The sequence below is a fragment of the Hevea brasiliensis genome, chromosome 6 (assembly GCF_030052815.1).
Source record: "Hevea brasiliensis isolate MT/VB/25A 57/8 chromosome 6, ASM3005281v1, whole genome shotgun sequence".
NCBI lineage: Eukaryota > Viridiplantae > Streptophyta > Magnoliopsida > Malpighiales > Euphorbiaceae > Hevea > Hevea brasiliensis.
Genome location: NC_079498.1, coordinates 39343536 through 39359325, shown reverse-complemented (window position 1 = coordinate 39359325; position 15790 = coordinate 39343536). Strand labels below are relative to the sequence as shown.

The window sequence follows — 15790 nt, the reverse complement described above, 5'->3', positions numbered from 1 at the left end:
GCAATTTATAATTAACATTAAAGTTGATATAATTAATATTATTATTTAAAATCATACTCTTATGCTTCAACAAATTTCAAGAAATCCAATTGGATCAACAATGTTTGAGATTTTTGAGATTGGTATACTATGGTCCTTGGGATGATGCTTTTTCATCTAGCTACTGCACAACACTCAAATTCCAGACCAATTATAAAGTAAATTATGGTTTTTTTTTTTCTTGACCAACCCAGGGGACAAGTTATTATAATTTTGATTCCTTTTTCCGAGCACGTTTCCCTTTCTCCTTATTTTAATTGAAAATTAGTCCTTGGCAATTCACGTCCCTTGTGACACCCCTTACCCGCCTACAGTGTAGCCGAGCAAGATATGACACTCAGTGTAGACGGGTAAGGGGTGTCACATTTAGAAATATTATTGAAAATTTCAAACAGGTAAATAGTAAAACACGTCAAAGGAAAATAAAATAAGGGAAACTCCGTTAGTTTCTCCTTCGAAAAATAATCGATATTAAATATAACGAGAACAAAATTTTTAAAGAAATAAAGTAAGATAAGTTAAGGTGCTCCGGTACCGAATGTAGCACGCTTTGCTCGGCTACACTGTAGTCGGGTGAGAGGTGTTACATCCCTTGTCTTGTCCAACACACTGGACAAATTAGAAATTTGATCCGACATTTATGAAGATGATGCAAACTTTACTTCTTTCTTATTTTCACTCACTATTTCGTCAACAGTCAGCCAACTCTTTTTGTTTATTTATCCATCACCTTCTCCCATGAGCACGCAAGCAACACACAAATGCAAGTTCAAATTAATCCTTGAAAGTAAACAATTGAAATAGGTTATACAACTCATAAAAATTTCCAAGAATAATATATTAAATCGTTAATTTTATCTAGATTGAACTAGCAATATGGAGTTCTAATTTTATTTCTACTTTCACATAGTTGCTCACATTCTATGGTAGATCACTGCTGTATGTGTACATTATGAAAAAAAAAAAAAAAAAAAAAAAAAAAGGAGAAATGAGGAAATAGAAAAATGTCAAAAGCAATTTTGAAGTTAGAGGTTTACTTTATAATTCCTTTTAAGAATAAGAGTACCAAAAGTTAAAATGGGTTAATTTCATAATTCAAATTAATAGATAATGGATTTATTAACACTTGCAAAATGGAAATTTCCCTGAAGCCTTCTCAACATAACTGATTTAATGTTGATTGTTGATATGAGAGATTTCTAACTGTTTAGGATATCGCGTTATTCTATAAGAATTTTTCTTATTTAGGGGGTGTTTGGTTTACCTGTTGGGTTTAGCTGATAGCTGATAGACACCCAAACAGGTAAATTGTGGTGTTTGGTAAGCTTAAAAAAATACAGCTGATAGCTGATGGGCAACTATATGATACCCATCAGCTGCAGTTTGTATCAGCTCTATTTTTAGAGCTATTTCTCATCAGCTGATAGCTGATCTGGTTTTATTTTTTATTTTGACCATATTATCCTTTTTTATTTAACTTGAAAATTAATATTATTAATATTTTTTTTATTTATAATTTTAATATTTTAATTAATGTATTTCAACTTTTGTTAAAATATTTTTTATTAATAACATAAAATATAAAATATTTATTTATATCCAAAAACGTAAAATTAATTATAAATTTTTCTATTAACAATAATAATTATTTTATTATTTTATCTATATTTTTAAAATTATTTAATTATCTTAAAAAAATAACTATTTTTTTATTTTAATAATAAAATAAATGATATAATATAAAAGATTAATAATTATATATTTATTTAAATAATATAATATATTAATTTAATAATTATATATTTAATTTAATAATAAAATAAATAATATAATGTAATAAATTTATAATTTTATATTTATTTAAATAATAAAATAAATTATATGATATATACCCTTATTAATCATTTCACATATTAACAGCAACAGCTAAATATAATTTTACCAAACACTTAATATAAAACAGTTATCATCAGCTATCAGTTATCAGCTATCAGCTAACAGTAACAGCTATCAGCTAACAGCTATCAGTTGTATTCAACAGTTAATCCAATCAGGCCCTTAGACTTGGTCTATCATGAACCCAAAATACAAGCTGTATGGTGGGATCCACCTGGGACCATCTATTAAATATATGAGTCTCACATATTTGTGTCTTGGGTCTATGATGACCAAGTTTAGGCAAAATTTTCCTAGTTTATAAATAGCTCTCCATGAAGCTAAAGCTCTTCACTCGCCCATGAAATAATCCATCTCCTTCTATTTTGGTACTAAAATAAACCTGACCTGAAATAGTCACCAAAGCCACAATGTACTTACGCGCAATCACTTTCCAAGCTATTCCACGCCATGCTTGTTGTCATACTTTTATCTTCTATATCGTTCTCCATCAATTCTTCTGCTTTTGCTACAACTGCAATCTCTACCGATGCAAAGAGTGATGAACCAGCTAAAGGTGGAAAGGAAGCTGATTCTCTCCTAAAATGGAAAGCCAGTCTCGACAACCAAAGCCAATCTATTTTAGATTCTTGAGTTGGGAGCAGGCCTTGCAGTTGGTTGGGGTCACTTGTGGTAGCTCTGGAAGTATCACCAATTTGAGCCTCAATGACCTAGGTTTAAGAGGTACGCTTCATAGTTTCAATTTTTCATGCTTTCCCAACCTTATAAGCCTTGAGATAAGGAACAATTCATTGCATGGGACCCCTCCATCGCATATCTGTAATCTCTCCAAAATTACCATATTGGACTTGTCCTTTAATCATCTCACAGGAAATATTCCACCTCCACCCGAGATAGGTATGCTGATAGATCTTAACTACTTAGCTCTATCAGGAAATCTATTTAATGGCCACATCCCTCCTGAATTTGGAATGCTAAGTTCTCTTTCTGAATTCTATTTGCAACGTAATAATCTCACTGATTTAATCCCTGTTTCCATGATAAACATGGAAAATCTATCCATTCTCTACTTGTGGGATAATAAACTCTCTGGTTCTATACCTTCAGAAATTGGGTTCTTGAAATCTTTAAAAAGACTTGACCTATCGTGTAATAGTTTAACAAGTGCAATCCCTTCTTCTATTGGACACTTGAGAAATTTATCACTTCTTTCACTTTTTGAAAACAAATTCTTTGGATCCATCCCCCATGGAATTGGGATGCTTAGTTCTCTTTCTGAACTCTATTTGCATAAAAATAATCTCACTGGTATAATCCCTTCTTCCATGATAAACTTGGAAAATCTATCCATTCTCTACTTGTGGGGTAATAAACTCTCTGGTTCCATACCTTCAGAAATTGGGGTCTTGAAATCTTTGAAAAAACTTGACCTGTCGAGTAACGGTTTAACTGGTTCAATCCCTTTTTCCATTGGAAACTTGAGAAATTTATCAATTCTTACACTTTCTTACAACAAACTCTCAAGATCCATTCCCCATGAAATGGGGAAGCTTATGTCTCTTTCTGAACTCTATTTGTCACATAACAATCTCACTGGTTTAATCCCTACTTCCATGATAAACTTGGAAAATCTATCCATTCTCTACTTTTGGGGTAATAAACTCTCTGGTTCCATACCTTCAGAAATTGGGTTCTTAAAATCTTTGAAAAAACATGACCTGTCGGGTAACGGTTTAACTGATGCAATCCCTTTTTCCATTGGAAACTTGAGAAATTTATCAATTCTTGCACTTTCTTACAGCAAACTCTCAGGATCCAGTCCCCATGAAATGGGGAAGCTTACGTCTCTTTCTGAACTCTATTTGTCACATAACAATCTCACTGGTTTAATCCCTACTTCCATGATAAACTTAGAAAATCTATCCATTTTCTACTTGTGGGGTAATAAACTCTCTGGTTCCATGCCTTTGGAAACTGGGTTCTTGAAATCTTTGAAAAAACTTGACCTGTCGGCTAATGGTTTAACTGGTGCAATCCCTTTTTCCATTGGAAACTTGAGAAATTTATCAATTCTTGCACTTTCTTACAGCAAACTCTCAGGATCCATTCCCCATGAAATGGGGAAGCTTACATCTCTTTCTGAACTCTATTTGTCACATAACAATCTTTCTGGTTTAATCCCTACTTCCATGATAAACTTGGAAAATCTATCCATTCTCTACTTGTGGGGTAATAAACTCTCTGGTTCCATACCTTCAGAAATTAGGTTCTTGAAATCTTTAAAAAGACTTGACCTATCAAGTAAGAGTTTTAACAAGTGCAATCCCTTCTTCTATTGAACACTTGAGAAATTTATCACTTCTTTCACTTTTTGAAAACAAACTCTTTGGATCCATCCCCCATGAAATTGGGATGCTTAGTTCTCTTTCTGAACTCTATTTGCATGAAAACAATCTCACAGGTTCAATCCCTACTTCAATAGGAGAACTTAAATCCCTTAACATGTTGATGTTGTCATCTAACCAACTCAATGGTTCCCTGCCTTTGGAATTGTTGACCCCATGAGCTCAAAAGAGCATAAATTTTGATGATAACAAAACTCAACTAGAATCAAACTAACATTGTTTTAATTGTTGTGCTTTTCTAAGTACAAAGAAAAAGATTCATGGAGTTGATGATGAACTTGTGTTTTAAAGAAAAGATGACATTCTAAGATAACACGAGATGAATCAAAAACAAGGAAAGAAAATGTTACCTTCCAAGCTACATTGAAGATCAAAAATGAAGGTACATATAGTTTGAGAATAATTTAAGAATTTTAGGAATATTTGTGAAAAGAATTGAGGAATAGAGCCAATGAAATCATTCTTATTTCCTCAAATTTTTATCCTAAGTTTTCAGAACTTATTTTGAACTATTAATGGCCTAAAAGTATTTTATTATAATTTGGTATAAAGTTTTAAATTTTTCAAAGTTATGCAGAAAAGCTTTCTTGGTATGCTAACTGGTTTGCTATTATTTCTAATATGCTAATTGGTTTGCTACTATTTCTAATATGCTAACTAGTTTGCTAACTAACTCAACTAAGCACAATATCGCAGAAAATGACAAAATAATGGCTATTTTCTTGAATTTTGAAATTGTAACGTTCAAATGAGTTCGCAAATGGTCAGAAACGATCTAAGGTTATAAATACACTTATCATTGGCCATTTTGCACTTAATGAAAGTTGTTCTACTATTCCTAATCTCTTAAAGTCATTAAAGCTTTCATTCAAAAGTACTCAAATTGTTTTTATTGCTCATCATTGGTATACCTAGTCATCTCTTCTTTATAGATTTTGTTGTATTGAGTGAGACTGATTTTTAAACACGTTCTTAGCATTTATGAGTGGTCATTCAAGCACCTATTGAAGCTTGATTGTGAAAAGTGTTTGGGATAATACTTGGTAGAAGTGTGAAGCTATTTGTAAAAGCTTTGGTGTGAAGATTTGAAAATGACTTCTTGTCTCTTGCCTTTAAAAGAGAAGAATAGTGAAGTGAAGACTCAAAGTGGGATCTTTGAGAGAGCGGATGCAGGCTAGTTAGGTCGAACCGCTATAAAAATTCAGTATTCAATTTTCTCAACCCTTACTCTTTAAATTTATGCACTTTAATTTTCTGATTGAATTATTTTTGCTGAGTTGAGAACTAATACAATTTACTGTTAACTCTGCTGCAAACTGAGATAATTTGTTTACTGTTGAATTTGCTGAGATATGATATAATTTGTTACTACTACATCTACTGTCAACTGATATATTGTGTCTACTACTTTGATTGCTATGCTGTGATTTTATTCAAATTACTAGTATTTTTATTGACTGCTAATATATCCTGTCAGAATAGTATACTGAATGTTTTTAAACCAATTTTGTATCAACTAATTATTTGAGCAGCATTACACGCACATTTCGCAGTAGAAAACTAGGTTGAACTAAGCTACAATTTTTCAAAGGTTTTGAACAAGAACAAAAAAATTATTTTAATCCAATTCACCCCCCTCTTGGATATATTTTGGGACATCAGGAATTCAATAATCTTACTCGTTTGAAGTCATTGCAATTATATGGGATAAATTTTGATAACTGTCCCTGAACTTATTTAGTTGTAACATTACAATCCCTCAACTTAAAAATGTAATATAAAACCCCATTAACTTTTAAATTTTGCACAGTAAAATCCCTCTAACCTCCAATTACTAAATTTTCAGCTAGACGCTGACCTGGACAGTTTTAGTATGGAGCTTAATTAATATTTCTCTTTTCTCTCTCAATCCATGTGTAAATTGAATCATTCTTCTCTCTGTAGACAGAATAATTTTTCACGTGTAAAGAGAATAATTTTAGACGTGTAAAGAGAATAATTTTACACTTTGCATAAGATAAGAGGGAGAAATATTGACTAAGCGCCATATGGGAGCTATTTACATCAGTTTCTAACAAAAAAATCAGTAATTGAAAGTCAGAGAGATTTTACTGTGCAAAATTTGAAAGTTTATGAAATTTTATGTTACATTTTAAAGTTAAAGGACTGTAGTGTTACAACTATATAAGTTCATGGACAGTTATTGAAATTTATCCCAATTATATGGGAATGGATTGACTGGTCATTTGCCAGAAGATGTGTGCCTTGGAGGGTTACTTGAAAATTTTTCGGCTTACTTTAATCACTTCTCTAGTTCGATCCCCAAAACCTTGAGAAACTGTACTAGCTTATTCAGACTTAGGCTTGATTGGAATCAATTAACAGGGAATATTTCAGAAGATTTAGGGATATACCCTCATTTGAATTACATTGATTTGAGTAACAATGGGTTGCACGGAGAGCTTTCACGGAAATTGGGACAGTGGAAAAACATCACGAGCCTAAAATTTTCAAACAACAATATCTCTGGTAGCATACCCTCCGAGCTGGGAAATGCTACTCAGTTACATTTGATTGACTTTTCCTGGAATCATTTGCAAGGGCAAATTCCTAAAGAATTGGCAAAGTTGAAGCTGTTCAAACTTTGTCTTAGTAACAACAGTCTTTTTGGTATTGTTCCTTTAGATTTCAAGGTGCTATCTAATCTAGCTGAACTTAATTTGGCAGCAAATAATCTTAGTGGTTCAATTCCTGGACAACTTGGAGAACTTTCAAATTTATTGTTCTTCAATTTGAGTTGCAATAAATTGACAGGAAGTATTCCGTTTGATTCAGGGAATCTACATTTTCTACAGGTTTTTTATCTTAGTCATAATTTGTTGATGGGTCATATGCCACAACAACTTGGGCAATTGAGAACTCTAAAAGTGTTGAATGTCTCTTATAACATGCTTTCTGGTTCGATTCCAACCGCTTTTGATGATTTATGGGGCTTGATTGCTGTGGATAAATCCTACAATGAGTTAGAAGGTCCTATTCCCGACGTTAAAGCCTTCCATGAGGCTCTATTTGAGGCATATAGAAGCAACAAAGGCTTTTGTGGTAATGCTAGTAGTCTAAAGGCTTGTACGTCTATGAAAAGCGTTAAAACCACTCAGACGAAGTGCAAAAAAGTTGTCATTCTGATTGTACTTCTTGTTTCTGCCACTCTCTGTCTGGTGTTCTCGATTGGAGGCCTTTTAATTCTTCTTCAACTTAGAAAAAGAAAAGCCCAATCAAGAGAATCAAAAGATAAAGATATATTGGTGATACCTGGTCATGATGAGGAATTACAAGATGAAAAAATCATTGAGGGCACTGAGGATTTCAACGCCAACTATTGCATTGGAGCAGGCGGTTATGGAGTTGCTTATAAAGTTATGCTGCCATCAGGTCAAGTGTTTGCTGTGAAAAAGCTTCATCCATTACAGGATGACAAATCCAAGAGCTTGAAAGCTTTCGAAAGAGAGATTCAAGTGTTGTTTGACATTCGGCATCGAAATATTGTGAAGTTACATGGATTTTGTTCACATTCAAGGCACCCTTTTCTGGTTTATGAGTTTGTGGAAAGGGGGAGGTTGAGAAGCATTTTAACCAATGAAGAACAAGCAGCAAAATTGGATTGGATCAAAAGGCTAAATATTGTCAAAGGTGTGGCTAATGCTTTATCTTATATGCACCATAATTGCCCTTTTCCATTCATTGATCGGGACATTTCTAGCAACAACATTCTTTTGGATTCAGAATACAAGCCTCGTATATCTGATTTCGGCACGGCTATGCTTTTATTGCCTGATTCATCCGACAAAACCTCATTTGCTGGTACCTTTGGATACAGAGCTCCAGGTACGTGCCTTGGTTTCATTGTCTAATCTATCTTTTTATTTAAAGTAGGCTAAGCTCTTCCGAAAGTTTGCCATGTGCCATTACAAGCAACAATTTATTTGTAAGAAGAGAGCTTGCTATATGGCATTACAAGTGACAGTTTATTTTTAAAATATAACTAATTTAATTTCATTAAATTTTTTCTATTTTTTATTAATTAATTATTCAGTTGCTTTCAATTATAATTAAGTTATTAATTTCCCAATTATGATATATAAGTTATAAATTATTAAATGATTACCCTCTTAATGCCATAATAAGTTGTCATTATTGTTAATTAAGTTACAATATATTACTACTTCTATCTACTTTTATCTGTCATTTTTTAAAAATTGCTTTGTCTAAATTTATTTTTCACTTTGAGAAGATTAAGGTGCATTAATTATTTTTTTTTTCTAATTTTACCCTTATATCTGTTAAGCACAATAATTATTTATATAATTTTCTACAATTCTTATTATCAACTCCCTATCTTTTTCTTAATTAAGTGAGATAAAGAGTATTTGAGTCAAATTTTATAGAATTTTGTTATTATTCAGGTGATTTGATTGCTTTCTTAATCATTGTACAAAAACCTTAAAGGATAGATAAAAGTAGATGGAGGTAGTGACATATATTTAATTTATATACCTATTATTTTCTATTGTACATTTTTTTTTTCTTTTTACACTATCTTAATGCTTTTTTTATTATTAATATTATTTTTTAGAATAATATTACTAATATTACTAAATAAAGATAGTATTTCAATACAAAGATAGTATTGATATTTTAAAATAATGAAAATGATTATATAATTTAATCAACTTTAAATTATTTCATATCCTTAATAAATAATTTTATTATATTGCTATATTTTTTATTATTTTTATTATAAAATCTTTGTTAAAAAAAATTTTAGAGATAAAAAGTTTAGTTTACATTAAAAGTAATAAAAATAAAATATAGAGTAATTAATAATAAATTTAAAATATTATTTTATTTATATATTAAAATTTAAAATATATAATTAAAATTATTTATATATTAAAATTATTATTAGCCACGTGCTAACTGTCAAGTAGGGGTGTGCAAACGGTTGGTTCGGTTCCGGACCGAACCGAACCGAACCAATAAAACTGAAAATCGAAAATTAAAAATTTTAAAAACCGAACCAAATCGATTAATAAGAGAAAACTGAACCGAATCAAACCGATAAATATCGGTTTGATTTAGTTTTAAACCGATCAAACCAAAATTTATAAATTGAGCATTTGATTTCCAATTGGGTTCGGTTCAGTTTTAAACTGATCAAACCTAAATTTTATGGTTCGGTTCGGTTTGATTTTCTTTGATTTCCTTGATATATATATATAATTTCGGTTCGGTTCGATTTTTTTAATTTTTTATGAAAATAATAGAACCGAACCGATTAACCGAAATTATCAAAATTATAAACCAAATCAAACCGATTGAGTTTTAAAATTGAACCGAATTGACTCGGTTCGATTCATTTCGATTTTTCGGTTTAAACCAAAAACTGCTCTCCCCTACTGTCAAGTCCCTAGTTTATACATATATGTGTTCACTCACAAGCATTTAGGGTCCACTTTATTTTCATATTATGAATTATTTAAATCTCTTTTGTTAAAATCGTTCTAGGAACTTTATGGATTACTCTGTTTTTTTCATTTTTGAACAATTTAAGAAACAATGAAAAATTACATCTGAATTTTCTGAATGTTTCGATGTAATGATTTCTAGCCATGATATTATTTGGAATATACTTAAAAAGATTAACATATCATTAAAGCATAATTGGACTTTTTTTCATTATATATTTATTTATTTTACAGAATTAGCCTACACAATGAAAGTGAATGAAAAATGTGACGTGTATAGTTTTGGGGTGATAACGCTGGAGTTATTAATGGAAAGCATCCGGGCAACCTCATCTCATCTTTTTGGTCATCAACATCTTCCTCATCACTGATTGATCAGTATAAATAGTTAAAGGATGTGATAGACCAACGTCTTCCACTTCTTTAAAATCAAGCTGCAAATGATGTTGTCTATATTACAATGTTAGCATTTTCATGCTTGCATTTCATGTCAACTGATAAAACACAAAGGAATATATATAGAAGTGAAAGAAATTTGCTATTCAATATCAGGCTTGTTTTTTATTAATGAACCAATACAAAACTGTTTATAGGCAAATAAGGCTATAAAATAGGAACAGAAAAACAATACTCTAAAGATATTATTCTTAAACAATTTTCCTAAAGTTATGGAACTATTGCAGATTCTGCAGATATTGTGGAGTTGCTGCAAATTTATGCTTGACTTGGTCTTGGATTATAACAATTCTTCTCCTTGATCCAACTCTTGGATTGCATTCCTAGCTATGCTCTTAGCTTCTTGAACTGATTTGCAGGTAAGGGTTTGGTGAAGATATCTGCCACTTGCTCTTCTGTACAAACATATTCCAAGCTAACTTCATTCCTCTCATTCTTCTCTTGGATAAAATGATACTTTATATCTATATGTTTGGACCTCCCTTGCTGAATGGGATTTTGTGACAAGGCTATCGCTGACTTGCTGTCACACTTAATAGCACATGGATCTAAGCATTTGCCTTTGAATTCTTCTACTAATTTTTCCATTCAAATTGCCTGCATAGTTGTGGTTGCAAGTGCTACATATTCTACTTCTGTTGTGGAGAGTGCAGTGCATTCTTACTTCTTTGTTGCCCATGCTATTGCTCCCTTACTATGTAGAAAGGCATATCCTGTGGTGCTTCGTCTATCCTCTAAACATCCAGCCCAATCACTGTCTGAGAAAGCCACCAATCCTGCATTTTCTCTCTTCTTGTACAGCAGTCCAAGATCAATTGTTCCTTTAACATACCTTAAGATCCTCTTAGCTGCACTCCAATGTTGTTGTGTCGGCTTGTGCATAAACCTTGAGATGCAATTTGTTGCAAACACTAGATCTGGACGTGTATTGGTAAGAAACATCAATCCTCCCACAGAACTTCTGAAAGTTTTCTCACTTACTTTTCTTGATTCATCATCCAGCTTCAACTTCTCCTTGGTACGCATAAGAGTTGAGATTAACTTGCATTCTGCCATGCCAAATTTCTTCAATAATTCTTGGGCATAATTTTGCTGATTGATAAAAATTCCATCCTCATGCTGCTCCACTTCTATGCCAAGGAAATAGCTCATCATTCCCAGCTTAGTCATTTCAAATTCACTCTTCATGGAATCCTTGAACTCTTTGAGCAAATCGATTGAATTTCCTGTATAAACTATGTCATCCACATACAAACATATGAAAATGACCTGATTTCCTACCTTTTTTGTGTATAAGGTAGGTTCGTACAAGCTCCTGTTGTAATCATTCTTTGCAAAATGATCATCAATATGCTTGTACCAAGCTCTGGGAGCCTGTTTCAGTCCATAAAGGGCTCTTTTTAGTTTATACACTTTACCTTTGCAATCCTTCTGTTCAAAGCCTGTAGTTTGCTTTACATACACATCTTCTTCAAGAACACCGTTTAGGAAAGCTGTTTTGACATCAAGTTGAAAAAGCTTCCAACCCTTCATTGCAGCGATACTTATGAGAGTTCTAATTGTCTCGAACCTTGCAACTAGAGCAAAGGTACATCCACTCTATAGACTTGAGCATACCCCTTTACCACCAAATGTGCCTTATATTTCAGAACACTCCCATCAGTATTCAACTTGGTTTTATATATCCACTTCAGTCCTATAGCTTCTTTTCCTGCTGGTAGATTAATAAGGAACCATGTTTTGTTTTTCTCGATGGCCTTGATTTCCTCCTCCATAGCTTGAATCCGCTTCTTTTCATGCCTTACTTCTTCAAAAGTTTCTAGTTCTAACATGAACATGGCTTGTGTTGCTTCATAAATATCTGCTATGCTTCTTGTCCTCCTAGGAGATGAGTTAGGAGAATCCATAAGCTACTCTTATTCTAGCTCTGTCATATTGTTTGCAAGTGTCACAGTGACTATTTCTTTTTATTGTGTCTTCCAATTCCACACATTCTCTTCATCAACAATTACATATCTGCTCACAAAAACTCTATGGTTTATAGGATCAAAAAGTTTATAAGCTTTTTCATGCTTTACAGATCCAATGAGAATACATTTCACACTTTTATCATCTAACTTCCTTCTCGTTTCATTAGGAATACAAGCATAAGCAATAGAGCCAAAAATCTTTAAATGACTCACTTGAGGCGATTTTCCACACCAGAGTTCATAAGGTGTTTTAAACCTGTTAGTTGCAGATGTACTTCGGTTGAGGGTATAGACAGTGGTTCTAACAGCTTCTACCTAGAATTTTATTGGTAAGTAAGCCTGATTGAGTAGGCACCTTGCAGCTTCTACTATAGTTCTATTCCTTCGCTCCACTACTCCATTTTGCTATGGAGTGTAGCCCATTGTCAATTGCCTTCTGATTCCATACTGTTTGCAAAAGTCTTCGAACAGTAGAGAGTTGAACACTCCCCCTCGATCTGTTCTTAGTGCTTGAATGGTAAGTCCCTTCTGATTTTCAACTTCTGTCTTGAATTCTCTAATTCTTTCAAGAGCTTCATTCTTCTATTTTAGGAAAAACACCCATTGCATCCTTGAATAATCATAAACCAACAGCAAAAAATACTTACTTCCATTTAGTGACTCCTCATGCATTGGTCCGCATATATCAGCATGAATCAAGGCAAGCGGTAGTTAGGCTCTAACTGTTTTTCCTTTAAAAAACTTCTCTCTATGCTGCTTCCTCTTAATAAAGGCTTCACACAATTTAGGTTTAGTATGTAGTGTCGGAAGTCCTTCAACAACTTTTGCTTGACTCATGTGCTTGAGTTCCTCATAATTAAGGTGAGAGAACCTCTTGTGCCATCTTCTTAATGATTCTAATGCAGAAGTGTAGAGACAAAAATTTGAATTTAGAAAATTCAAAGGAAACATCTTGTTTGATGTCATTTTGACGTCAATAATTTGATTCCCTTGATTATCATATATCCAGCTTGAATAATTTGACCTAAGCTTAACAAACTTTGTTGCATTTCAGGAACATAGAGCACACCAGTGATTGTCTTCTTTCCAGCTGGAGTTGCAACTGAAATACTTCCTTTTCCAATAGCAATAATTGTATTGTTGTCTCCCAAAGTGATAGGTCTCTTCTTTGTTTCATCCAAATCAAGAAATAAATTTTTATTTCCTATTATGTGGATACTGTAGCCACTATCAAGATACCAGACTTCACCCTTGTGCTCATCCTTTGTCATGAAGCATGAATAAAATAATTTGTCCTCTGTTTCTTCATTAATTTCTTCTTGAAAGTTTGCTGCTTCTCCTTTTGCTCTGCAATTCTTTACCAAATGACCGTACTTCTTGTAGTTATAGCATTGCAAGTCATCTTTGTACTAGCAGTTCTCTTCAGCATGGTTCTTTTTCTTACAAAATTGGCATTGTGGAAAATCCTTTGGTTCTCCTTGCTTCTTGTATGATTGACCTCTGCCTCTTCCTCTTCCATGGGCTCCTCTTCCTTTCCCTCGGTTGCTTATTGCTCCTCTTCCCTGACCATGGACTTTGAGTTTCATTTGAAATGCTTGTTCCACACCAGTATTTTCTTTAGACCTCTTCAACCTGTGTACATGAGATTGAAGAGATCCTGTTAGATTATGTATTGAATAATTACTCAAGTCCTACGAATTTTCAATTGCTATTGCAACTGAGTCCTATTTTGATGGTAATACTCTCAAGACTTTCTCTACCACTTGTCAATCTTCCATGCCCTGTCCACATGCTTTGAGTTGGTTAACAACACTTTGAACTCTACTCATGAACTCCATAATATTTTCTGTGCTCTTCATTGACAGGTTCTCAAAGTCTATTCTCAAGGCTTGAATCTTCACTGTAGTGGCTTGGTTGGATCCTTAGAACTCCTTCTGCAAAATGTTCCAGGCTTCCTGTGCTGTTTGTGCTCCCATAATTCGTGGAAACAACACATCATCCACACCTTGTTGAATCACAGCTAGAGCTCTTACATCCTTTTTCTGCTTTTCTTTTAACTCATTTCGTTGAGCTTGTGTCAATCTTTTTGACTCTTCAGGGGTCATGTAGTCATTTTTTACTAGCTCCCATAGATCATAAGATCCAAGCATGGTCTTCATTTTGACAAACCAAAAGGGATAATTATCACCTTTAAGGATTGGAAGAGTTGTTAGAGGGTTAGACATTTTAGTAACAGAGAGGTGTTTAGCAATTGAAGGTAAGAAGGTTTTGAGGTCTGTGGGTTGTGTGGGTTTTTGGCTCTGATACCACTATTAACTGACAAAACACAAAGGAATGTATATAGAAGAGAAAGAAATCTGCTATTCAATATTAGGCTTGTTTTTTATTAATAAACCAATACAAAACTATTTATAGGCAAATAAGGCTATAAAATAGGAACAGAAAAACAATACTCTAAAGATATTATTCTTAAATAATTTTCCTAAAGTTATGGAACTACTGCAGATTCTGCAAATATTGTGGAGCTACTGCAGATTTATGCTTGACTTGGTCTTGGATCATAACATTTCAATCCCAAATCTCGGCCAACAATGCAACAAGTTTCTTCAAAGCTGACACTTAAGTACCCTCTAATTTCAAAGCCATTCTCCACAATAAAATTAGAAGAATTGTTTCCTAAAAGTAGTGCCAACGTTTGAATATTTTCTTGCAGGTCTGTATAGATGTGTCTGTCAAGTGTTCCTTTCCTTTTATATTTATAATATATTTCTTTGGCTTATGTTTTGTTTTATTAACTATACTAGATTTACTAGTTGTTTGCCCACATATGCTCTAGTGCTGATGGTTTTATTTCAGAATCTGACTCTAAATTACAGTAACAATAAAATTGTCAATTCCATTATTAATAGTGTGTCAACTAGTGTTGTAGATATGTTGATCCAACATATTTTCAGGTAAGCAAATAGTATTGCAGATATTTTAGCCAAACTAGAAGCATCGTGATCTGAAGATTTCATTGCTTTCTTTGAGTTCTTGCCTTGGGTTTTCAGTGTTAAGATGGATGTTTGTATTTGTGTTGTTTTGATTGGAATTTTTGTTCAATGTCTTGGTTGTTTGCACCCATGATTCTAGGTTTTTCTCATTTAGCATGTCATTTTCTAGGTTGGGTGTATCAGGGTGGCTATTGGCCAGGTTTTAATTGCACATGCTCATGCTAAATTTTTCCTATATTATATTAATAATAAAAATTATTATCTTTTTTTTTACAAAAAAAAAAAAACTAGTATTAGTACTTTTGCAGGCAATTTGGCTTTACTAGATCATTAATCTCCTTGAGATAAATTGTGTTAAACACAAATTGCCTAATTATTTAATTAATTTTCAGTATTGTGAGGTTTTAATCTTGTTACACCCGACCTCCATTAATAGAACATATATGAATTTTTCCATGACAATTAACTAATTGGATATGAGGAGCTGTTAAGATAGACTACTCAAA

The 15790-nt window shown here is 32.8% G+C and overlaps 1 pseudogene; it reads left to right on the top strand.

Moving 5' to 3' along the window:
* Nucleotides 1-2385: 2385 nt before the first annotated feature.
* LOC110663301 (probable leucine-rich repeat receptor-like protein kinase At1g35710) lies at nucleotides 2386-14990 on the top strand (annotated as a pseudogene).
* The last annotated feature ends 800 nt before the right edge of the window (nucleotides 14991-15790 follow it).